At 38.6% G+C, this 26,874-nt stretch overlaps 1 protein-coding gene across 4 annotated transcripts in view; it reads left to right on the top strand.

The window, feature by feature from the left end:
* Nucleotides 1–26,874, top strand: part of BMPR1A (bone morphogenetic protein receptor type 1A) — a 148,521-nt gene that overhangs the window by 79,939 nt on the left and 41,708 nt on the right. Inside the window, exon 1 of one of the 4 annotated variants that reach the window (XM_005671180.3) lies at nucleotides 26,057–26,073. The exons of the other annotated variants lie outside the window; for them this stretch is intronic. The gene's annotated coding sequence lies outside the window, so the exon portion shown is untranslated. Of the gene's footprint in view, nucleotides 1–26,056; nucleotides 26,074–26,874 lie in introns of those variants that run through there. 4 annotated transcript variants of the gene reach the window in all.

The following is a 26,874-nucleotide window of genomic DNA, read 5'->3' on the forward strand; positions in this document are numbered from 1 at the left end:
GATAGAATTTATTCAAAGTGGGAACTGCTGTAACCTCAGCAGTAAGGGGGAGAAAGCCATTCTAAGACAATATGTATGGAGAAATCAAGTTCATTCTTTTCAAATCCATTTAAAGACCCTGAATATCAGGTAAAAGGTTTAATCCTTCAGGTATCTGTATTTTTTAAAAAATAGAACATATATTTTAATGAAGCAGTCTGTATTTTTTCCTCTTTAAATAGTAGGTTTTACGCATTCCTTCTACTTTTTTTTTGTCTTTTTAGGGGTGCACCTGTAACATATGAAGTTCCCAGGCTAGGGGTTAAATTGGAACTATAGTTACCTGTACCACAGCTCACAGCAACACTGGATCCTTAGCCCACTCAGCAAGGCCAGGGATCGAACCCGCATCCTCATGGATACTAGCCTGATTCGTTACTGCTGAGCCGCAATGGGAACTCCACATTGCTTCTACTTATGTGTAGCACTCATTCATCATCCTTCTGTCCTTTCCAAATTGCTGTGTTTGGTCTTTTGAGAAATATTCATGACTTTCTAATTGTCTTTGTTAAGTTTTATACTGTTTGATCACTGTAGTAGTTGGATTTTTTTTCTTCCTTGAAATGCTGTTGACTTCTGTGACCCTGTGCTCTTCAAGTCCTACTTCTTTAATTACTCCTTCAGAAAATTTTTTCTCCTCCTATTCTTTTTTCTTTTTTTAATTGAAGTGCAATTGTCCTTCTATTCTTAAATAATGACCTTCCCGAAGGTTTTGTCTTCTTCTGTTTATTTCATTATGTCTTTTCTAATCCCTTGATTTCAGCAGCTACCTCTAGAATGATCTATCTCTCTTGTCATATCTCCGTTGTGACACTTACCTATGCTTTGACACATATTTTCAAGCACTTTTTCATACCCAATGTTCCCAGTTCTCTTACCAGACCTTTTTGTCACCCATGCTCAAAATCTCAGGGCTGAGGAGTTCCCATCGTGGCTCAGTGGTTAACAAATCCAACTAGGAACCATGAGGTTGCAGGTTCAATCTCTGGCCTTGCTCAGTGGGTTAAGGATCCAGCGTTGCCGTGAGCTGTGGTGTAGGTTGCAGACGCAGCTTGAATCCCGTGTTGCTATGGCGTAGGCCGATTAGACCCCTAGCCTGGGAACCTCCATGTGCTGCGAGTGCAGCCCTAGAAAAGACCAAAAAAAAAAAAAAAAAAAAAAAAAATCTCAGGGCTGAATCTGATTCCTCATCTTTTCTTTCCTACTCTTAGTTATTAAGTCCTATTTTATCTCTATAATGTATCATGAATATTTTCCTCATTTCTTTTCTAATCCCCTCATTACCATCCAAATTTAAGTCCTCATATCACATTTCATCTGAAATACTGGAAGACTCTCTCCACTTTGTGCTTCTCCTCACTCTCTTTTCCCTCTGCATGTTGCTACCAGCTTAAATTTTCTAGAAAGATAATTCAGCATGTAGTGTCAGTAACTCGTTGTTAGCCTGCCACGGTAAGGACAAACTTCTATTAATAAAGTCTCTCAAATCAACTATACTTTAATAAAAAAAATTCACAGGAAAAAAAGTCTCTCAACAGCATGGTATTAATTGAGTGACACCTTTGCCTATATCCATCCATTTCTTTCTCCTTTTAAACACTTAAACTCCTCCTCTATGTAAGGCACTGTGTTGGGCACTGAGATTACAGAAGGTTTAGTTAAATGAGTTCCTGGCTTTACTTAGAATAATCTGTTCAGAGATGAGTATACAGTTAATTTGAGTGCAGTTTGAAAACCCTGTATGAGATTGCAGAAGTGTGTTGGTATGGGCTAGAAAGGCTCCACCAACATTGCTAGAGGAGAGAATTGTCAGGGAGGCTTCACATAGGAAATCATATCTGAGTAGAGTCTTAAAGGATGAATAGATGATTGCTGAGTGTAACTTGGAAGGAAAGAGAATTTCATGCATAGAGCTCAGCATAAGCAGGAGGAGCTCGAATGTATAGACTGTACAAAAAATGGCGGAAATCATTTTGTTTGAATTTAGAGTATGAGAGAGGGTTTGAGGGAGCAGGCTGGAAGAGAGCTTGTTTGTGAAGAACTCTGGATGCCATGGTTAGATTTTACTTTGTGAGTAGGTTGCAGTCATTGAAAATTTTTAACAGAGCTATTTTGGATCATAATTGTGTTTTGTTACAATTAATCTGGCAGTGATGTGAATGATAGTTTGGAAAAGGGAGATCCCAAAAGCAGGAGAGATGATTTGGATATTCTTCATTGTTTCAGGCAAGAGTTAACAAGGCTCTTGATTAAGGTAGGGACCAACCTGCCTGAAATTGTAAAAACCTTAAAGTATTGATTATTTAGCAAATGTTCAATTTTCGTCTTCTATACCTCTACATGTTCAGTATTCTTCGGCTGATGATTTGAAATTGTCCTGTGTTTTCTCTTCCCTCTGTTCATGTTCCTTTTTTCTCCAGGTGTGTTTTTTCCTCTTTTTCTATCTTGTGGAAGGCCAATCAGTTTTTTAAAACCTGTCTCAAGTGCCAGTTCTTCCCTGAGGGCCCTTTCTGCTCTATATTTCTTTGATTTAAATAATATGTTTCTTCCTAGTTTAAGGCCCCAGAGCACTTGTTTTTGTTCTACAGCATGTTACTTCTTTTGGTCCTTGTTAAACTATGTACAGCAAGTCACAAAAGAGGAATCACAAAGTAAAGAACATGGTCCCCAACTTCTGTTTATAGTTGTATCAGTAAGGTATGTATAAAAGTCATATGAGTAATGATAACTAGCATTGCTAAGGAAAAATGATTAAGGCCAAAGGAGTACATTATTACTTGTAGTTAGAGTTCTGTAGCTCTGAGAAATACAGATAGAACATAGGAGATGTTATTTGAGCTAGGCTGTGAAAGATGAGTGGAACTTGGGTAGGTAAAGAAAGAATTAAAAGATATTTCTGGAAAAGCTAATTGATAGGAAATGAATATTTCTGTAGTAGTGTAGTAAAGGTCGTGGAGAGGGTAGGAAGTATGATATAAAAAAACTTATATTTCAAGGGAATTACTCTAGCAGTGGTGTATGAGCAGACATTATTAGAGAAATGGTGTGAAGAGTCAGGGAGCTTAGGAGGTTGCAGGAATAGTTAGGCCTGAGGTAATCAGAATTTAATAAGCAAGGTCATAATAGTAATAGAAGACAAAAGACTAAATGGAGTAGGTATGCGAAGGAAGAAGGGACACTGATTTGTGATTAGATGTGGAAAAGAGGTGATGATACCCACATTTCTTCTCTGGATAGCTGGAATAACGTTGGGCATTGTTAACAGCAAATGTGAGTAATTCTTCAGATTCAGTTGAATCCGTGTTTTCTAAGTTTAAAGAAACGTTTAAATTGATATTGTACTATCTTGCTGGTCTCTTCATTTGTTTATACAACAAATGCTTTTTTACATTACTTTTCAAGCCCTAGTATACTGAGAGGGAGATACTATGAAAAGAGCAAAGTATTCCCTTTTAGAACAGTTTTTAGAGAAATAAATACTATCCTGCTAGGGAGTTCCCATCATGGCTCAGAAGAAACAAATCTGATTAGTATATCCATGAGGAAGCAGGTTTGATCCCTGGCCTCGCTCAGTGGGTTAAGGATCTGGTGTTACCTTGAACTGTGGTGTAGATTGCAGACTTGGCACGGATCTGGTATTCCTGTGGTGTAGGCCAGCAGCTACATCTCTGATTGGACCCCTGGCCTGGGAACCTCCATATGCTATGGGTGCCAGCTGCCCTAAAAAGACAAAAAATAATACTGTCCTGATCATGATCATATGATATATATATATCATATATATATATATATTTTTGTGTGTGTGTGTGTGTGTGGTTAAAAGTTTTATTTTCATGTTAACCATAAAAATACATAATACATAGTTAAACTTCTCTATTCCAAGACAGAAGGGAATGTTGCATAATGAACACAACACAAGGCATTATGCCTTCCAAGGAAGATATAAAATGTCCACTGGTTATTTAGAACATGGTTGTTTTTAAAACTTCAACATCAGAAATGTTAACCACAGTGTGTGAAACTGGCTCCATCAATAAGACTGATAATCTTCTCATCAATATAAATGTACACATACATTTCCTACCCTTACTTAGAGTGATCTGTTTGTTTGTATCCCCCACTATTGTCTCAGCCTTTACCATAGTGGATGGTACAGTGCGGTATCCCTCCCACTAAAAAAAATAGTTTAATGAATGAAGAACATTTAAAACACATCATCTTCAAAGTAAATAATAGTCAAGACTGAGCTTTGATTTAACATAAAAATGACCTTTCAAAATAACACTACAGAGAATTGCCAAACACATTCATATCTTCAAATATTTGATAAAACAGGAGTTCCCATTGTGGTTTGGTGGTAGCAAACCCAACTAGTATCCATGAGGACGTGGGTTCCATCCCTGGCCCGACTTGATTGGTTAAGGATCCTGCATTGCCTTGAGCTTCGGTGTAGTTTGCAGACATGGCTGGGATCCTGCATGGCTGTGGCTGTTGCATAGGCCAACAGCTGCTGCTCCAATTCGACCCCTAGCCTGGGAACCTCCATATGTGGCAGGTGCAGCCCTGAAAAGACAGTCAATCAATCAATCAATCAATCAGTAAATATTAGAAGATTAATATATAAGCTTTGAAAAATAAATAAATAAATACATATGTAAATAAATAGAAGTAATCTCTTAACAAGTAGCCAAACACATTAAACACAGTCCAAGTGGCCTTGAGAGTTACTTGTTTTTCTTCTTTTACTTCTATTCCATTAAGACTATAACGGTAACCAATGAGCTTCCTCCATCTTTCTAGATCAGTCAGCAGTACTCTTTTTTAGCATCTTCTCAGTGATTTTCTTAATCAGAGGGGTGCACATTGAGACAGACTTTCTGACCAACCTGGAAAGGCTATGACTTCTGTTTAGCAACAGTAGAGTCAGGGCGTATCACCTTCATTCTATGGATATTTCTGAGGGGGGATTCCCTGCAAGGTCTGCAGGCACTGGCAGCACAATTTATGACCATGGGCCCCCTTGCCACATGCTGGCTGGGGTCACCAGGAGCAGGAGTAGCAGCACAGTGCAGAGGGGGCAGTGGGGATCATGGTGCAGGCCATGGGGCTCAACTCAGAGAGTGGCAGCCTGTAGCAGAGGAGGGCTGGCAGAGCTGGTTCTAAGTATCATGTTAATGATATCCCTGAGGTGTAAGCATTTAAAGGGATCCTGAGTTCCTTGGAAGAAAAATTAAGTGTGGGTTCGGGGTAGATGTAGTGTTAGGTATTTTATTGTATTCTAATTCTTTAAAACTGTTCTGTAAGATTTAATTAATAGAATGTTTGGTGAAAACTCCTACTATCTTTGCTTATAAATAACAGTATTCTTTGCTTCATGACGTGATTTTTTTGAGGCTTTCCTGTGTTCTTCATTGTTGTGGCTAAAGGGGACCAGTTCTGAAATTAGAGCTAAAGATTGGTGCTGTAGAGAGGTGGGATGCTCAGAGCTGGCAAAGTGGACTGAGCTGCAGCTTTATCTAAGTGGGACCAGGCCTCTAACAGAGCAGATGTGACAGGATGTCATTAGACTGGTAGACATTGTGTTTATGGCAGTGTGTGTGGAAGTTGCCCGAGCTGCTGCAATGACAACACTAGATCCTTAACCTGCTGTGACACAAGGGAACTCCTTGACTGGTAGACATTTAACATCTATTCCAACCTTCAGAGTAAGATATCAAAGGACTTCTAGTTCAGCCAACTTAGTCTAGAGATAGGGAAACTGTGGCCAAAGGAAATTTCGTGGTTTGTCACATGGCTTGCAAAGAGCAGAGCCAGGACCCCAGTTCAGGCTTGCTGACAGTCTATGTGGAGGGTAGAACAAGGAGCTGTCACCTAAGCCTTTTCTCACTGTCCTGTCCGGATGCATATTTTTTAACTTTTTTTTTTATTATTCAATAAATTTTATTACATTTGTAGTTGTACAATCATCACAACCAAATTTTATAACATTTCCAACCCAAACTCTCAAAGCATCCCTCCACCCCCCCCAACCTGTCTCATTTGGAAACCATAAGTTTTTGAAAGTCTGTGAGTTAGTATCTGTCCTAGAAGTTCACTGTGTCCTTTTTTTAGATTCCATATGTCAGTGATAGCATTTGATGTTGGTGTCTCATTGTCTGACTTCACTTAGCATAATTTCTAGGTCCATCCATGTTGCTAAAAATGCTGATATTTCATTCCTTTTAATGGCTGAGTAATACTCCATCGTGTATGCATATGACATCTTTATCCATTCCTCTGTTGATGGACATTTAGGCTGTTTCCATGTCTTAGCTATTGAAAATAGTGCTGCAATGAACATTGGAATACATGTGTCTTTTTGTGGTTTTCTCTGGATAGATGCCCAGGAGTGGGATTGCTGGATCAAATGGCAGTTCTATTTTCAGTTTTCTGAGGCATCTCCATACTGTTTTCCACAGTGGTTGCACCAATTTACATTCCCACCAACAGTGTCATAGGGTCCCTTTTTCTCCACACCCTCTCCAGCACTTACTGTTTATAGACTTTTTGATGTTGGCCATTCTGGCTGGTGTAAGGTGGTACCTCATTGTGGTTTTGATTTGCATTTCTCTAAGAATGAGTGAGGTTGAACATCTTTTCATGTGTTTTTTGGCCATCTCTATATCTTCTTTGGAGACTCTTCTGTTTAGATCTTCTGCCCGTTTTTTGATGGGGCTGTTTGTTTTTTGGTATGGAGCTGCAGAAAATGTTTATAAATTTTGGAGATGAATCCCTTGTCAGTCGATTCATTTACAAAGATTTTCTCCCATTCTGTGGGTTATCTTTTCATTTTGTTTAGGGTTTCCTTTGCTGTGCAGAAACTTTTAAGTTTAATTAGGTCCCATTTGTTTATTTTTGTTTTTAATTGTCATTACTCTTAAGAGGTGGATCTGAGAAGATGTTGCTGTCGTTTATGTTAGAGAATGTTTGGCCTATGTTTTCCTCTGAGAGTTTTATAGTGTCTGATCTTTTATTTAGGTCTTTAATCCACTTTGAGTTTATTTTTGTGGTTTGTGTTAGGGAGTGTTCTAATTTCATTCTTTTCCATGTGGCTGTCAGTTTTCCCAACACCACTTATTGAACAGGCTGTCTTTTCTCCATTGTATAGTCTTGGCTCCTTTGTCATAGATGAGTTGGCTGTAAGTGCGTGGGTTTTATTCTGGGCTTTCTATCCTATTCCACTGATCTATATTTCTGTCTTTGTGCCAGTACCATGCAGTTTTGACGACTGTTGCTTTGTAGTATAGTCTGACGTCCGGGAGTCTGATTCTTCCAGCTCCATTTTTCTTTTCAGGATGTCTTTGGCTACTCTGGGTCTTTTGTGCTTCCAAACAAACTTTAAAATATTTTGTTTGAGTTCTGTGAAAAATGTCCTTGGTAATTTGATAGGGATTTCATTGAATCTGTAGATTGCCTTGGGTAGTATAGTCATTTTGATAATATTGACTCTTATAATCCAAGAGCATGGTATGTCTTTCCATCTATTTGTGTCATCTTTGATTTCATTCATCAGTGTCTTATAGCTGTCAGAGTACAGGTCTTTTGTCTCTTTAGGTAGGTTTACTCCTGGGTATTTTATTCTTTTGGACGTGATGGTAAACGGGATTGCTTCCCTAATTTCTCTTTCTGATCTTTCATTGTTAGTATATGGAAATGCAGTCAATTTCTGTATTAATTTTGTATCCTGCGACTTTGCCAAATTCATTGAGGAGCTCTAATAGTTTTCTGGTAGAATCTTTACAATTCTCTAGGTATAGTATCATGTCATCTGCAAATGGTGATAGTTTTACTTCTTCCTTTCCAATTTGGATTCCTTTTATTTCTGTTACTTCTCTGATCGATGTGGCTAGGACTTCCAAAACTATGTTGAATCATAGTGTTGAGAGTGGACATCCTTATCTTGTTCCTGATCTGAGCCGGAATTCTTTCAGTTTTTCACCATTGAGAATGATAGTAGTTAGCTGTGGGTTTGTCATATATGACCTTTATTATATTGAGGTAAGTTCCCTCTCTACCTACTTTCTGAAGGGTTTTTATCAGAAATGGGTGTTGGATTTTGTCAAAGGCTTTTTCCATGTCTGTTGAGAGGATCATATGGTTTTTATTCTTCAGTTTGTTAATGTGGTGAATCACACTGATTGATTTGCAGGTATTGAAGAATCTTTGCATCCCTGGGATAAATCCCACTTGATCATGATCTACAGTCCTTTTACTGTATTGTTGGATTTGGTTTGCTAGTATTTTGTTGAGGATTTTTGCAAGATGCAAAAATTGCCCTGTAGTTTTCTTTTTTTGTGTGGTATTTTTGTCTGGTTTTGGTATCATGGTGATGGTGGCCTCATAGAATGAGTTTGAGAGTGTTCCTTCCTCTGCAATTATTTGGAATAGTTTCAGAAGGAGAGGTGTCTAAATGTTTTATAGAATTCGCCTGTGAAGCCTTCTTGTCCTGGACTTTTGTTTGTTGGAAGTTTTTTTTTTTTTTTTTTTTTTTTTTTTGTCTTTTTGCTATTTCTTGGGCCACTCTCGCGGCATATGGAGGTTCCCAGGCTAGGGGTCGAATTGGAGCTATAGCTGCCAGCCTACGCCAGAGCCACAGCAACGCAGGATTCGAGCCGCGTCTGCAGCCTACACCACAGCCCACGACAACGCCGGATCGTTAACCCACTGAGCAAGGGCAGGGATCGAACCCGCCACCTCCATGGTTCCTAGTCGGATTCATTAACCACTGCGCCACGACGGGAACTCCAAAGAAATCTTTTTTTTTTTTTTTTTTTTTTTTTTCTTTTTTGTTCTTTTGCCATTTTCCTGGGCCCTTTCTCAGTATATGGAGGTTCCCAGGCTAGGGGCAGAATCAGAGCTGTAGCCACCGGGCTATGCCACAGCCACAGAAACGCGGATCCGAGCCGCGTCTGCAACCTACACCACAGCTCATGGCAATGCTGGATTGTTAACCCACTGAGCAAGGCCAGGGATCGAACCCGCAACCTCATGGTTCCTAGTCGGATTCGTTAACCACTGAGCCACGACGGAAACTCCAAAGCACAGTGAGATACTATTTCCTTTTTTTTTTTTTTTTGTCTTTTTGCCATTTCTTGGGCCCTATGGAGGGGTCCAATCAGAGCTGTAGCTGCCAGCCTACACCACAGCCACAGCAACACAGAATCCGAGCAGCGTCTGCGACCTACACCACAGGTCACAGCAACACCGGATCCTTAACCCACTGAGCAAGGCCAGGGATCGAACCTGCAACCTCAAGGTTCCTAGTCAGATTCATTAACCACTGCCCCACGACGGGAACTCCTGTTGGAAGTTTTTAAATCACAATTTAAATTTCAATACTTGTGATTGGTCCATTCATCTTTTCTATTTCATCTTGGTTTAGTCTTCGAAGATTGTACTTTTCTAAGAATTTGTCCATTTCTTCTAGGTTTTCCATTTTATTGGAATATAGTTGCATATAGTAGTCTCATGATCCTTTGTATTTCTGTGATGTCCGTTGTTACTTCTCCTTTTTCATTTCCAATTTTATTGATTTGAGTCCCCTCTCTCTTTTTTTTTTTTTTTTTTTTTTGATAAGTCTGGCTAAGGGTTTATCAATTTTGTTGATCTTTTCAGAGAATCAGCTTTTTTTTCATTGATCTTTTCTTTGGTTTTCTTTGTTTCTATTTCATTGATTTCTGCTCTGATCTTCATGATTTCTTTCCTTCTACTAACTTTAGGTCTTGTCTGTTCTCTCTCAAGCTGCTTTAGATGTAAATTTAGGTTGTTTATTTGAGCTTTTTCTTGTTTCCTGAGGTGGGCTTGTATTGCTGTAAACTTTCTTCTTAGAACGGCTTTTGCTGCATCCCATAGGTTTTGGAGTGTCATATCTTTGTTGTCATTTCCTTCTAGGTATTTTTTTAATTTCCTCTTTGATTTCTTCAGTGATCCATTGGTTGTTTAGTAGCATGTTGTTTAGTCTCCATGTGTTTGTGTTTTTTTGCAGGTTTTTTTTGTTGTTGTTGTTGATTTCCAGTTGTATAGCATTGTGGTTGGAAAAGATGCTTGATATGATTTCAATTTTCTTAAAGTTACCCAGGCTTGATTTATAGCTCAGGATGTGATCAATCTTAGAGAATGTTCTGTGGGCACTTTGAGAAGAATGTGTATTCTGTTTCTTATCCTGTTCATATTTATCTTTTTTTTGGGGGGGGGACTATGCCCAAGGTATGTAGAAGTTCTCTGGTCAGGGATCAAACTTGTACCACAGCAGTGGCAATGGCAGATCCTTAATCACTGGACAACCAGGGAACTTCTCTTTTGTTACGGTTTTGAATGTTATATAAGATTTAGTAAAATGAAAGTATTTGTACAGATATAATTCTGACACTTTTACCAAAAGATGGGTTGTTTAATAGAATTATTGCTAAATGAATAGGGACCTGTGAAGATGCTCATTAAGCAGAATTTGATGGTTCCACATTAACTAGCATTAGTATGATAATGTCCTTAGAGAGATACCTTATAGTGAGGTAACGTCACCTCATGAGATAAAACTAACTAGTTTCGATGTTTTTATTTAAGTTCTTTTCAACTCTTAATTGATCACTGGTTTAGGACTTTGCAATATTTAGAAATAGTCCAACACTGTGTATTGAAAATGATCACTATTTGTTTTGTGATTAAACATTGTGTAAAACTGAAAAACACATTATTGAGGAAGGAAAGCATCACACTAAGAACAGGCTTTATGGAGTTCCTGATGGCTCAGCGGGTTAAGCATCCAGCATTGTCACTGCTGTGGTGAGGTTTTAATCCCTGGCCTAGTATATGTCCCCCATACCCCCCCAAAAAAAACACCTTCAGCTAATATGATAATGGTGGAGAATATAATTATCCCTCCTAAATTGGAGAATAAGGCATGGATGTTGGCCATTTTTATTAAATATTGTCCTGGAAATCGCAGGGAGTACACTAGGCAAGAAAGAGAAAAGTTTTACAAATTGGGAAAAAAAAAAGAAAAGAAGAGGCTTTATGATTGAACTATTTTCAAGTTATTTCCACTTTTTAATATAAATCTGGTTAAGCTCTTAAGTAGTTATATCATGTATATATATATATATATTTTTTGTTTTGTTTTGTTTTGTCTTTTTGCTATTTCTTGGGCCGCTTCTGTGGAATATGGAGGTTCCCAGGCTAGAGGTCCAATCGGAGCTGTAGCCACCGGCCTACGCCAGGGCCACAGCAACGCAGGATCCGAGCCGCGTCTGCAACCTACACCACAGCTCACGGCAACGCCGGATCGTTAACCCACTGAGCAAGGGCAGGGACCGAACCCGCAACCTCATGGTTCCTAGTTGGATTCATTAACCACTGCGCCACGACGGGAACTTCCATGTATATATTTTAAGATCCCTCTATGATTCTTAGAATAGACCAATGACTATGGTAGGTTCTTGGTGACAAATGACAAAAGAGAATAACTTGAACCCATGAAATCTTTGGTGTGAGCAGAAATTAAAATATCATTATGATAGAAATAAATGACAAGAAGTTCTAGGCCACCTCTTGTTGTTTGCTAATGCCCTCTGGACCTGCTTCTAGGTCCTGTTTTTTTTTTTTTTTAAGACATTTTGGATTGTTGCTGTGCCTAACCTTGTGATTTATGATCATGATGGGTAGTTCTGGTCACTAAACCTTAATGTTTCACGGTTGGAAACTCTGCTCGGGTCCAATATCATGCTAGGAACTATACTTTTCATAGAGTATTAATAGAAGTCCTGTCCTTGCTTCAAAAAATTTAAAGTTCTGTCTGTGCTGCAACTTTCCTATTGAAACTTACCAAAGACTCAGTGTGGCATCTCTTTTTACCTCAATATCTTTAATACCTTTACACCTGACCATCAGGATGGCTTGTACTGACACTTGGTCTGCTGAGAGCCTCTCCTCTAGGTCCTAATCAAAACTGGCAGCCTTCTGAGTTGTCCATTCTCCTTTTTTTTAATTTTTAATTTTTAAAAAATGTACTAGTCATATTTCGTTGGGCATTAATTCTAAATCAGAATGTAAAAGGATTCAGCAAAGATCCAGATCCTCAAAGAGAGGTGGAGGGCAAAGATGGTCATAGTAAGGAATGCAGAGTGCACCCTTCATGTTGGGCCTCCATCAATTCTTGTGTAGCTGTTCATGTTTGAGTTCCTTGTAAGAAAAGCAGTAGTTAAAAAGCATGTCAGCTGCCAGCATCGTAGAAACCCCAAGAGTGCTCCATTTGTTGACATTGACATACTTGTAGTATCCTCTTTGAAATGCTCCGACAGTGCTTTTGGGGGTAAAATCTTGCATCAAAATCCAGTTTGCATCTCCTTTATTTTGATATCTATGAGTTTCTTCTCCCGCTGGTATGACAAACACTGTCTGGGTATTTTGGGTGTTCACTGTCACCCAGTCTCTTCTATTAGTACTGCTTGACTAGAAGTCACCTGTTTTTCTGATTTCCAGCATAGCCTTCCCTCCCTCCATTTGCTGAATTCCCTTTAAATGAGTTGTATTTCTAAATGCCCATTCCTGGGGACTTTGGGTTCCCTAAGGGCTTTCTTTAGTTCTGGTTGTAGGCATCTGTTACTCAGTGGCAAACCAGTTGTTGTTTCTATTCTGTGGACTGAACAAAGAGGCCAGCAAATTATTACCTATTTCTGAAGCTCTGGAAGGAGTCCTCAGAGCTTTCAGGCACTCCCAAGTGTAGCAGATGAGGGTTACTTCTAGGTCGGTTGAGATCTGTTCCTCTGCATTGCAATAAAGCAATTACAGCTCCAAGCATATGAAAATATGAGCTGTCTCTTTACTGTTGGTCTCTCCTTGCACCCACTGAAAATTTATTCCCACACCTACTCTCTTCTGTAAAGAAACCTAGGAACTCATGATCTCAGAAACATCCTACAGGCCTTGTCCTCAGCTCTTTGGCTGTTGTGGTGCTGCTCCTGAAAAGGAGACAAAGTTTATTCCATTCTCTTCAATTCAAACTTCCTCTTCATAACTAAGATACCATTATTCTTCTCTTTATTTAAGTTTGGTGGATGTTCTCCTGGCTTACTTATTTGATCATTTGCTCATTCTCCAGTTTGAATGCTTTAGATTCCAGGTAATTGTTCATGTTATTGCAACTGTATATGATAGTGTAGGAAGAACATGCCTCAGGATTTCCAGTAGCATCTTTTTATATTCTATAGTGACATTAGAATTCCTATCTTTATTGCTCATTCTAATACTTTTCTCCTGCTCTACTGTCTTATATTTTCAAGGTAATTTCCAATCCAGGTGTCTCTAGAAATTTGAAGTTAATTCTGAGCTCATCCACTTGCTCCCCTTTCTTCCTTTTTTCCTTTACCCCTCCCTACTTCCCTCCCATCTGTCCTTTGTGGGTTTGGGGCTAGAGAGGGTCTGATTGCCTCTTCTCAGAACAAGTTTTTAATTTTTAAGAGATTATGTAAGAAAGACATTAGTAGGAGTTTCCATTGTGGTGCAGTGGAAACGAATCTGACTAGGAACCGTGAGGTTGCGGATTCAATCCCTGGCCTCGCTCAGTGGGTTAAGGATCTGGCGTTGCCATGAGCTGTGGTGTAGGTCGCAGATGCAGCTCAGATCTGGCACTGCTGTGGCTGTAGTGTAGACTGGCAGCTGTAGCTCCAATTCAACCCCTAGCCTGGGAACCTCCATATGCTGCAGGTGTGGCCCCAAAAAGAAAAAAAAAAAGACAGTAACAAATTCTTATTTTGAACAGTATGCAACAAAGCCTAAGTCCCTCTTCACCACCCTCACTCCATTGCCCTCCTTACCATCCTCCTCTTCATCCCATTTGCATCTCACTGACCTCCAGGTTATAATCAGCTTAGTGATCTATGTATGTATTCTGCTTCTTCTTGAATTAATTTTGGTATTTAAAATATCTTTCTTAAAAAAATCGTACAGTGCACCTTGATCTTTCAGATTTATTTTTATAAAATTATGCATAATGAGAATACTTGCTTCATAAAGTTAGTGTGAAGATTAAATGAGTTAATACATGTCAAATATGTATAACATACTAGATTTCTTACTCCGTAATACAAAAACAGTACTATTAGAAAAAGCTAATAAACTTAGAGATAATTCAAAATATGAAATAAATATTTGGGAGAGGGTTTTGAAGTATACTAAGGAAGGTTCCCTGTTTCATGTCTTGGATCTAAATTTCTTCTCTGATATCTAGAAATCACCAGAGGGGTAGTGATTATGGGAACAAAGTTCTTGAGCTAGTACTTGGATTGCTGGGTTAGTAATAACTGGCTAAAACTGTAAGGTTTGGAGATGCACTTGTAGATGTTAGTATACTTACAAAGAACCATTAGAGTTTATTATATGATTGTATAGTTGGTTTAAGTTCCCAATTATGTTTCCCTTAAGATAATATTTTTATTCCTTTCATTTACTTATTGAGCATTTATTGCTTTGCTTTGTAATGTGTTAGAAAATGGAGATCATAAGTGCTGCAAGTTAAGTAAAAAAGTCGCCTAAGACTTCCCACTGTGGTACACTGGATTAAGAATCCTATTGCAGTGGCTTGGGTCACTGCAGAGGTGCAGGTTTGATCCCCACTGGCACAGTGGACTAAAGGATCTGGCCTTGATGCAGCTGTGGTGTAGGTCGCAGCTATGTCTCCGCTTCAGGTCACTGCTGTGGTGAGGGTTGAGTCCCTGGCCCAAGAACTTCCATATGCCATGGGTGCGGTCATTTAAAAAAAAAAAAAAAAATCACCTGACTTACTAAGTGCTATAAAAGGAGAAATCATGTCTGCTTTATTTACTGCTGTGTAATGAGTGTGAAGTACATAGCAAGTAATGAATAAATAGTTTATGAACGAATGTTAGTCGAGAGCTGCAAAGCAACTATGCTGCATTTTCTGGGTACACTAGAAGTACAAAGATGAGCCATCTCACTCAGCCTGATGTATAAGGGCCAGGAATTGCTTACAGAGATTATTCATAGATAAAGTCTGAAGAATGAATTGCATTTAACCTGGTGAAAAAACAAAGGGAAGAACACAAGGAATGGGCAAAGGGTGGGAGTAAAGATAGAGATTTCAATGATTTCATTATAATTGAAGCATTGTAAGTGTATGAGGACTGGGAAGATGATGTTAAAAAGTCTGGCAGAGCCCGTAATAGTTCTTATGTCTTGCTAATTCCATCCTATGAAATGAGAATGTTTATAGATTTTTTCATGCCAGGAGCATGACAAGGTCATTTGGGTTTGGAAGTTAGGTTTGGTTTTAGAAGTTAGCATTTTATTAAAAGTGGTCATTTACTAGGCTGTACAGCAAGTTCTTATACATTTCAGATGATCATATCAGCCATATTTTTTGTCAGCAAATACACTTAAGTTGAAACTGAGGAACTAACAGTATATATGAACACCTACTTCTATAAATCCCACAGGTCAAAAATAAAATGATAATGCAAATTGGAAAACACTTAGAACTAAACTTTCGTGACACATTGAAGCCTTACACACTTGTATGATAGGGTTAAAAATATTAATAAGTTAAACACCTAATTTATATTAGGAAAAGAACAGTAGAATAAATTCAGATGAAGTAAAATAGATGATAAAGATAAAAGCTAACTCTTGTAGAGCACTTGTTATATGTGTCAAGCACTGTTCCATGTGCTTTACAAGGATTATCTCATTTAATCTTTACAACAACCCTGAGAGGTAGGTACTGTTATTATTCCCACTTTACAAATGAGAAAACTGAGGACAAAGAGAAACTTATCTACACTTCTAGCTAATAAGTGATAGAATTGGGGTTTGAAATTAATGGAAAAAAGTTTTTTTAAAAAACATGATGAAGAGTATAAATATAGGAGTTTCTGTCATGGCTCAGTGGAAACAAATCTGACTAGTATCCATGAGGACAGAGGTTTGATCCCTGGCCTTGCTCAGCGGGTTAAAAGGATCTAGTGTTGCTTTCAGCTGTGGTGTAGGTCGTAGATGTGGCTCAGATCCCATCTTGCTATGGCTGTGGTGTAGGCCATTGGCTACAGCTCCAATTTGACCCCTAGCCTGGGAACCTCCGTATGCCACAAGTGGGGCCCTAAAAAGACCAAAAAAAAAAAAAAAAAAGACTATAAATATAGCAAAAGTTGGTTTCTTGAAAAGGCTGATAGAATAGGTAAACCATTTGAATGACTAATTAAGAAAGATCCAGAAAGCACAAGTAGTATTAGAAGTGGAAAAGAAGACATAACTTCAGATATAGAAGAGATTTTTAAATAAGAGAATACCTTGGATAACTATGCTTATACATTTTACAATTTAAATTAAATGACAGTTTAAAAAAATGTAACTTGGGAGTTCCTGTCATGGCTCAGCAGAAACGAATCTGACCAATATCCATGAGGATGTATGTTCTATCCCTGGCCTCGCTCAGTGGGTTAAGTATCCCACGTTACTCTGGCTGTTGCTGTGACTGGCAGCTGTAGCTCCAATTTGACCCCTAGCCTGGGAACTTCCATATGCCACAGGTGTGGCCCTAAAAAGCGGGAAAAAAAAAAAAAGTAATAAAATTGATTTAGGCTAAATAGAAAACCTAAATATTTCTGTAATTATTGGAGAAGTTTAATTCATAGTGCAAGATCTGCCTTCTCACGTACACTAACAGATAAGCTATGGCTCAGATGATTTTAAGGGTGAGTTCTCTCAAACTATTCAGGTGGTAGATATGTCCAAATTTGCACAGATTCTTTTAGGGAATAGCAAAACAGGAATGTTCTTTGGCTAATTGTATATGGGTAGTATGACCTTGGTTCCAAAACCAGACATAGATAATATGAGAAAAAATTTATAGAATTGGGTGTGTCATCCTGGCATCACTTTGATGTGTTCAGCAGCCAGGAAGCTTATCTGATCAATGGTGTGCAGTTTTTATTGGAGTTTCATTATGTAGGCATGATTGAATAATTCGGCCGTATGATTGAGCTCATTTTTCAGCTCTATCTATACTCCCTGGGTGTTGGGCTGGCTCAAAGCCCCCAACCCTCTAATCGCATCACTGGCCATTTTGGTGACCAGCCCCCATCCTGAGTTATCCATTAAAATAAACTCAGATATGATCCATGAAGCTTGTGAATAATAAAGATACTCCTATTACCCAGGAACCAGGCACAGAGACCAGACAGAACATTTATTATTTAATAATGACAAAACTGAATTTATCCCAGAAATCCAAGGATAGTGTGTTAATTTTTATTGCTACATAATAGTTCATCTTAAAATAACTTACAAGAATTCAGGAGCAGTTTGCTGGGTGGTTTTGGTTCAGGGTGTGTGAGATTGTAGTTACGCTGGCAGGGGCTAAGTTCATCTGAAAGCCTGACCGGGGGAGCATCCGTTTCCAAGATGGCGCATTCTCATGGCAATTGGCAGGATGCCTCTCTTCCTCACCTCTTGAGATTCCTTAAATGTCCTCAAGCCATGACAGCTGGCTTTCCTCAGATTAAATGATCCAAGGAGAAAGCTGTATTGCCTTTCAAGCCTTAGTCTCAGAAGACTTTGTCACTTTGTCACTTTCATTATATTTGTTTGTTAGGAGAGAGTCAGTCTGGCCCACTCTCAAAGTAATTAGGTTCCACCTCTTAAAAAGAAGAACAGGAAAAAATTTGTGGACATATTTTAAACGTCCCACAGATGGCTTAATCCTTAAGAGAGCTTTTCATATGGATTATTACTAATTAATTTACCCTTTAACACATTGAAGAAGGGAAACAACTGTGATCACATCAACAGATGGAGAAAACGTGCTTGATGAAATTCAATCCTATCTATGATGAAAACTCTTAGACAAAGAATAGTAGTGAACTATAATGTGATAAAGAATATCATTAAATTTATAAATAATTTTGGAAAAATTGATTTATATGATCTTGAGGTTTTCTCTATTCATAATGTGGTTTATTTTTCTACATGTTAAAGTTTATTCTGTATCCTTCAGCAGTATTTAAAAATTCCTTACATCCAGATACCACATTCAGAATAGTGGTTTGCTCAGAGGGAAAGGGTAGAACTTGTACATTTGGAAGCAGAATGGTGCAATCCCAGAGGGGATTACCAAAATATCTACCAAAAAACTACCATTAGACCTAGAATCCCACTTCTGGAAATCTATACTTCAGAATTATTTACCCAAACAATAGCAAAAGCATCTATTCAAGTTTATTTATTGGAGCATTGCTTATAATACCAAAACATGGAAACAACCTAAAATGTCCATCAACATGAGAATGGATAAATACAGCTATAAAATATTTATAAAATTGAACACTGTATAACAATGAAAAATTATTTAATTTATTGAATTAAAAGGAACCATATGTATCCAATGGAAATCATGGATGGTATTAAGTGAAAAATAAGCAAATTATAAAAATATAGGATGATGCAATTTTTATACATCTGTAGCAATTAATAGTATGCAAAGCAATGCTGTATATTGCTTGGGATATATCATCACATGTAATATAAAGCATTTAAAGACATGTATGTTAAATACCACATTCAGAATAGTGGTTTGCTCAGAGGGAAAGGGTAGAGCTTCAGTGGTATTTGCCCTGCTTTATCCAGCATCTAGATAATTCCTAGGTGAAGTCTTTGAGGCGCTGTATTCAGTGAGTGTAGTTCGCAGACTCATAGGATGTGAGAGGCAGAAGAGTCTTCATGGCATTATTTATTTTACATATGAGGAAACTGAGGCCCAGAAAGGGAAATGAGTTGTCCAGGATCAGCTAGCCAATTAGGCTGAATATGCAACTGAAACATAGGTCTCCTAACTCTAAGACTGTGTTACTTATGGTTCTTTTTTTTAAGAAAAATACATGTTGAAAAGGTATTTAAGTATCTCAGAGCTGAAAGAAAGGTACTAAAGGACAAGTTAATGTACAGTCTGTCCCATCCCACAGAACTTCATGAAAACACACTAAACCACCAGCACATTTTAATCTAAGAGATGTTCTGACACATATTAAAGAAAATAAAATGGAGATATTTCATCCACAAGGGGGAAAACTTCCTGGATTGCCAAGGATTTCACCTTAATAAGCCTGAATTTGTAATTCTGAGTGTTCTTTCTTAGACCTATAGGTTTGCAAGGTTTAGTTTCTGGTTCTTGCTTGTCAGGAAAAAATTGTTAGCAATCTGACTTTAACACCCTCTAGTTGTATTCAGGGCCTTTGGTGACTTATAATTTACATATAAATATTACCTTTGAACCTTGTGTCTACTTACTGAAAGATTGCAGTTGAGTTTAGATAGTGCTTTAAAGTTCCCGTTGTCAGACCACATTGTTTGTACCAAAGAAAGAACTGTATTTTCTTTTTGTCTATGGTTATTTCCACAATTACTTAACTTGCTATAACTATGTGGTACTGTCAGAGTATAAAGCAAACAAGCCATTGTTTGCTTTAGGCAGTATTTTAGAACTTGGGAAGTGATGTTTACTTATACAAGTCTTTCTTAAGACTTTTTAATTTATATCTCAAACTTGAGTATATGCAGTGAAAACAGTGGAAATTTTTTTTTTTTTTTTACTGGATCTTGATACAAGTCGGCTCAAAGTAAGTAAAAGGAAGTAGTATGGTTTTTGTATCACTTCAGTTGTGTCGAGATAAGGAAATGGAATAGTTTATCTACAGCAAAGTCCTTATGGGAAAGTCTCATTGGTACATGAAAGTAAAAGGAATTGGCATGTTTTAATTCCTTCTGCTACATTCAGTCATTCTTCAGCAAATATTTATTTAGTACCAGCTATGTGCCAAACACTGTTATAGTTGCTAGAAATACAGAGTGAAAAAGTAGACTTGCATCTCTGCCCTTATGGAGTGTATACTCTGGAGCAGGTGGCAGGAAATAAACAAAGCAAATGGTAGACTGTATGCTAAATTACAGAGTGACAAGTGCTAAAGAGAAAAAGAATACCAGGGATGGAGGATAGGAGTGTGCTAGGGATGTGGATGGAATTACATTTTTAATAGGATGAGTGGGAATACCGTGAATAAATAAGGAATATTGAATAAGCACTTGGAAGAGGTCAGGTAGCAAGTCATACAGGTACTTTGGGGAGAAATGCTATAGGCAGAAGGGTCTGTCCATGCTATAGGCAGAGGGGCCTGTCCTGCAACAGGCCCATCCCTGACGTGTTTGAGGAACCAGGAGGCCCATGCTGATAAAGTAAATGGGTTGGAGTCTTGCCGGCCATTATAGACTTCAGCTTTTACTCTCAGTGAATGGGGGAACCTGGAGGGTTTTGAAAAGGGGAGTGATATGATAATATGCTTTTTATCGTCATTTTGGCAGCTGTGTTAAGAAAATATTTCTAAGCGTTCCCATCGTGGCTCAGTGGAATCCAACTAGTATCTGTGAGGACATGGGTTTGATTCCTGGCCTTGGTCAGTGGGTTAAGGAACCAATGTTGCCGTGAACTATGGTGTAGGTCGCATATGCGGCTTGGATCCCACGTTGCTGTGGCTGTGGTGTAGGCTGGTGGCTACAGTTCCAATTCGACCCCTAGCCTGGGAACGTCCATATGCCTCGGAGGTGAAGAAAATATTTGTACGTGGATAAAGGTAGAGGCAGAGAATCCAGTTCTAGGAGGCTATTTCAATAATCCAGGCAAAAGGTGTTAGTGGCTTGAACCAGAGAGATAATAACAGTGGATGTAGTGAAAAGTACATAGGTTCTGGGTATATTTTGAAAGTAAAACCAACAGGATTTGCTGACTCACAGGATATGGAGTATGAGAAGGAAGGAGGGAGTTTCAAGAATGACTAAGATTTCAGGCCTGGGAATCTAGGAGAGGCTGTAAGCTGTGGTGTGAGAGACTGATGGTCTAACATATTTGATGAGGAGTAAGAGGAGAAAGACCAGGAGTAATAAAGTATATAGCTGCTGATTATATTATTAAGTAAATTTTTATACTATTTGAGCTATTTTTGCATGTGTGTTATCAAGTATCTTTTCTAAGATGTTTGACTTTACTCAAAAGTACTAATTTTATGCTGATCTAACTTAGAATACTCAAGTGTACTTTTTCTTTTAATCTTCTTGTCAGCTAGAATATTTTTGGTTATAACAGAAAAACTGACTCTCTTTAACCTAAACAGTAAAGAAAACTTATTGGCTGTTAACTGAAAAGTCCCTAAGCAATGGTTTCAGGTGAGGTTCTTGGAGCAGTTCATTGGTAGCTCTGAGAATCTGGCTCCTTCCTCTGCTTCTGGTTCCCCTTCTGATCCCAACATAGTTGCCAGCTGCTTCTTGGGCTGCTGTTTTCTTATTCATATTCAGTCTGAGAGAGTGACTTTGTCTCTGCAGGACCAGCTTAAGTCTTTAGACTGTTTTAGAACAGCTCACCCCTGAACTTTTCATTGTGGCATAGAAACTAGAATATGCTGGTTGGCTTGATGTGGGACAGAGCCTCTACTGGAGCTTCAGGGAAATCATGTACACTGAATTTTTTAAAATTGCGAATAGAACAAGTGGAGAAAAATGGTTGATTTTAAAATTACTTTTGCATTATATAAGCACTGTGGTTAACAGCAAGAATATGATTCCTTTTGTAAAGTGGTCAAATGAGAAGAAAGTGCACTCAGCCATTAGTTGGACTAAGCAATTTTTCCCTCTGAGAGGCCTGATACTATTGCTTCTTAAACATCTGGAACCTCAGAGGAGCCTTCAGGTAGTAATGGAATCCGAGAATTCATTCTAGTTGAGAACAGGAGAGCCCTGTTGGCATTTGGTTAAGTCAGTTCTTTATTTTGACGATTGTCCTGCACGTTGCATTGTGTTTTCCATTTTGCTCCTTGGTCACTGTCCTGTCATACCGCCATCATTGTTCCAACCAAAAAGTCGTGCAGTTATTTCCAGATCTTCTTAGGGAGGTACATACTTGCAAAAAATTTGTAACCCTTTTTGAAAGGATGTTCTTCGAAATAGAGATACATTTTGATTTGGTTTCCTGAGTGAAATAGGGGTTTGTTTTTGTTATTTTTGAAATTCTGCTTTTATTCCTTCCACCCCCGAAGTTCTAGACGTTAGATATATTCCCTTTAAAAATTGATTTAGCATTTGAACTAATTTACTGAGTTAACTCCAAAGTTTTTGATTAAATGCAGTATTGCTTAAGGAAAAGAGAAATCTTTTTTTTTCTTTCTTTCTTTTTTTTTTTTCTGTCTTTGTGCCTTTTCTAGGGTTGTACCTGTGGCATAAGGAGGTTCCCAGACTAGGGGTCTAATTGGAGCTGTAACTGCTGGCCTACACCACAGCTACAGCAACTCAGGATCTGAGCCTGGTCTGCGACCTACACCACAGTTCATGGCAACGCCGGATCCTTAACCCACTGAGCGAGGCCAGGGATCAAACCCGCAACCTCATGGTTCCTAGTTGGATTCGTTAACCACTGAGCCATGACAGGAACTCCGAAATCTCTTTTGATAGCTAAATTTTAGTACTTTTTTAAGCAGTTTGACTTGGGTGTCACATAGGTTAGAATAGAAAGACCAACTAGTCTTCAACAAATTTTTAACTTTGATAAAATTATCTGTGGTAAGAAAAGTGAAATGTACTGAGTCTAAAAGAATTTATTCCTAAAGTTAGAATATCTTAGAATACTCTTTGAATATCTGCATTACAACATAACTTTATAAGCCCTTACAAAATGTTACACATATATTGTTGGTTCTTCTTTGGTGAAGTGAATATGTATAAAAATTTATGCATGGTATGTATGGATGTAGTCATTCATTTACTTTCCAAGATTTTTTTTTTTCTTCTGAAAGTATTCGTATCAATCAGGGACCAGTCAGGAAAGCCACAACCAACACTGGTTATTTTAAGAGAGAATTTGGTATAGGGAATTGACTGCATGGGTGTAAGAGGGTTGAAAAAGCTAAAGGAGGACTTTCCCATTGTGGCTCAGAGGTAATGGACCCGACTAGTATCCATGAGGATGCAGGTTTGATCCCTGGCCCTGCTCAGTGGGTTAAAGATTCCTATCATCCGCAGTGTAGGTAGCAGATGCGACTTGGATCTCATGTTGCTGTGGCTGTGGTGTACCTCTGGTTTGACCCCTAGCCTGGGAACTTCCATCTGCTGCAGGTGGGGCCCTAAAAAAAAAAGAAAGAAAGAAAAGAAAAGAAAAAGCTAAAGGAACACTGAATTTAAATAGTAATTATGGAAAACAAATACCACCCCACCCCTAAGAGGTTGAGGTTTCAAAACCTAGAAGGTTAGAGAAAGAGTACCCCGTGGAGCTGTGACCCTTCCCTCTGTAGAGGGAGCTCTGAGCCCCATCAACTTACTGCAGGCACCTGAGGACCTGCTCTGGGATCGTGAGGAGCTGACACTCAGATCCTAAATTATAGGCACCACTCGGTCTGAAAGGGGGCCGTGAGACTGGTTCTGGGAGTATGGGTGAAGTTGGAAAGTGGAGTCCACTGCTGCTGCCGAAGCTAAGAGTGTTGTTCAGGTAACTGACAGGAACAACAAAATCAGGAAGATGAAAGTCCCTTCTTCCCTCCTCCAGCCTTTTCTAGTTCTCCTTTTGGCAGAACCTATCAGGGAGCCAACTGGTAAAAGACTTTTTTTCGTTGAACCCCAGCTCAAGGTCACAAAGTAGAGTAGTTAGGTTTGGGGGAAAGGGGGGGATGTTATTTTGTTTCTGCTGAAAAGCAGTAGTGTAATAAGGGGTGCATAGTAGCTTCTCTTTTTTTTTGTTTGTTTGTTTTTTCTAGTTACCTACTAGCTCCTGACTGTGCAATAATGAACGGAATTTGGGCTTTGTCAACAGCAGACTTGGTACTTACTGATTGTGTGAACTTGAGCAAGTTTTTTTTTTAGCTGCTGAGCTTCACTTTTTCCTTGCAGAGTTGTAAAGATAAAATCTTATGTGGCACAATAAGAAAATAATTTAAAAAATAACTTCTGGAGTTCCCGTCATGACTCAGTGGTTAATGAACTCAACTAGTATCCATGAGCATGCAGCTTCAATCCCTGGCCTTGCTCAGTGGGTTAAGGATCTGGAGCTGCTGTGAGTTGTGGTGTAGTTTGCAGACATGGCTTGGATCCCAAGTTGCTATGGCTGTGGCGTAGGCCAGCAGCTACAGCTCCAATTTGACCCCTAGCCTGGAAACCTCCATATGCCACAGATGTGGCCCTAAAAAGACAAAAAAACAAAAACAAGAAAACCATGTATTTCCCTTTGGATGTACTTACTGAATAAAACATTGCACCTGAGGGTATAAGACCTGGTTTTTAGTTTGTCCTTCAAGTTACTAGCTATTATATAGAATTCAGTAAATCACTTTAGCTTCCTGAATCTTTTTCCCTGTAAAAGCAGGAATAAATTTATTTACTATTAGGGTTATATACATATGGTATAATGCATGTAAAAGTAACTTGCAATTATAAAGATGGTGATATGCTAAGGTAAAGTTGTCATCAAATAGTTTATGTTTCTCTCATTTAATCACACAAAAGACCTAGCTTTGTCTTATGCTGGACTCTGAACTATTTACTACCACATTATACTGATTTCATCTCTATAAAAATATTATGCAGAAACACAAAGAGTATTGTTTACCATTCCCCGTAATATAATTATGGGGTATATTATACTTACTTATAGGGATGACCAAATTTTCTTCTCTCCCAGGCATTTCTCCACTTTACCTGTTTTTTGGTCATTTGTGCCTTTTCCAGGGGAGAGACAGAAGAATAACACCCAGATTTCCTTTGTTAACTACTGGCATATGACTCTCTTCTGAGCACTAATATGCCAAAAATGGGTTTATAGCATAATCTAGTTCTAATTATTTGTGACTTTTTTTGGTTTAATCTGTAACAAAAAGTTTTGGAGAAACGAGGTTAGTTTGTAGTACTAACAAACTACATTGTATTGTTTTATTTTTTATTTTGTTTTTGTTTTTATTTTGTTTTTTTAGGGCTGCACCTGCGGCATATGGAAGTTCCCAGGCTAGGGGGTTGAATTGGAGCTGCAGCTGCCAGTCTATGCCACTGCCATAGCAACATGGGATCTGAGCCTCATCTGCAACCTATATCACAATCCACTGAGCGAGGCCGGGTATCAAACCTACATCCTTGTGGCTGTTAGTTGGGTTTGTAACCCACTGAGCCACAACAGGAACTCCGTAAATGGTGTTTTGAAAATAGATTATCCACTTTTTTTTTTTTTTTTTTTTTGTCTCTTTGCCATTTTCTTGGGCCGCTCCCGGGGCATATGGAGGTTCCCAGGCTAGGGGTCGAATCAGAGCTGTAGCCACCGGCCTACGCCAGAGCCACAGCAACGTGGGATCCGAGCCGCGTCTGCAACCTACACCACAGCTCACGGCAACACCGGATCGTTAACCCACTGAGCAAGGGCAGGGACCGAACCCGCAACCTCATGGTTCCTAGTCAGGTTCGTTAACCACTGCGCCACGACGGGAACTCCTATCTACTATTTTTTAAAATAGTTCATAAACCAAGGAGTATTTATTGTGCATCTAATATTGAGGCCCCTAGTGAGGGCTACAAAACCTATGTGCATCAATTATAATAATGCCATACTAGTGTTTCTTGCCTCTTTTTCTGGAAGAATTTCATTTGTGCTGGGGAAAACAGTTTCTTGGCACAGAAGAAAAGTGAAAGGTTTTGAATAAGAGGAGGCAATTGAGCAAAACAAAGGTTAAATGTGTTAAATTTGCTTTGAATAAATAATTCGAGCATTGGGGAAAGGGTTGGTCTAGTCAGAAGGTAATTTCAGGGTGATAAGTGACGGAAATGTCTTATAAAATGGAGCTTCTTTGTCCCTACTGTAGGTCAGAATTTAGCTAGATGGTTATCTTTGCTTCTTTTTCAGACTTTCCTAAAGACCTTATTATGAATGTCTCACCCCTCACAAGTTTTCACAGCATGGACTCCAAGGCAGGCTTTTTGGTGAGATTCCTGTGTATTATCACAGATAGCTTCGCATAACTATTTATTTAAGCGTGTTATTTTCTTAAGGGTTTATGTTTAGCTTTGGGTGAGATTGTCTTTTACAATGATATAAAAATAACTTGAGTAGTGTTGCTACACACATTTGTATGTGTGTATATTAGCTTAGGGATTGTTGGGAGTTGAGGTTAGAAGTGGGGAAGGGATGGATGAGTTGCTTGTTAAGGAAAAAGACAATATTCTTATGCTAATCCAAGCTCTGGATCCGGAGCAAAGCCGCTGTGCAAACAATGGCTGTGGAGCCAGAAAGTCTGCAGTGAGTCTAGTCCTTCTCAGAAAGCTTGTCAGACCAGGCGCCTGGACCCCTAGAAGGGGGGTTTTCTCCTTACTACTTTATGGAATTGGCAGTTAGCCAGCTTGTTGAAAATTCCCAAACTTCACTACTAGAGAGTAAAAATTAAGGGTGGGGGTCTTAACAGGAAGAGGAAAGAATGACTTTAGTCTGTTTTTTCAGCTGACTTCAGCCTTTTCCTGTTTTATTTTATTTTTTTAATCCTGATTAGAACTGTTGGTTTAGCTTTCTCACTGTTTGTAAAGCTTTAATTTTTTTTTATTTAAAAATAAATTATTTACATACATTTTATTGAGTAATTTTGTCATAGTGTTATCTTCCTGAAGAAGAAACTACCAAATCTGCTTATATATGACAATGGAAAAGTAAATCTATCTAGAGGCTTTCTGGATTATTTAATAATAGCTTTTAAACATGAGCATCATTTAAAAATTTTAATCATGCAGTAT

Source organism: Sus scrofa, chromosome 14, assembly GCF_000003025.6.
Source record: "Sus scrofa isolate TJ Tabasco breed Duroc chromosome 14, Sscrofa11.1, whole genome shotgun sequence".
Classification (NCBI taxonomy): domain Eukaryota; kingdom Metazoa; phylum Chordata; class Mammalia; order Artiodactyla; family Suidae; genus Sus; species Sus scrofa.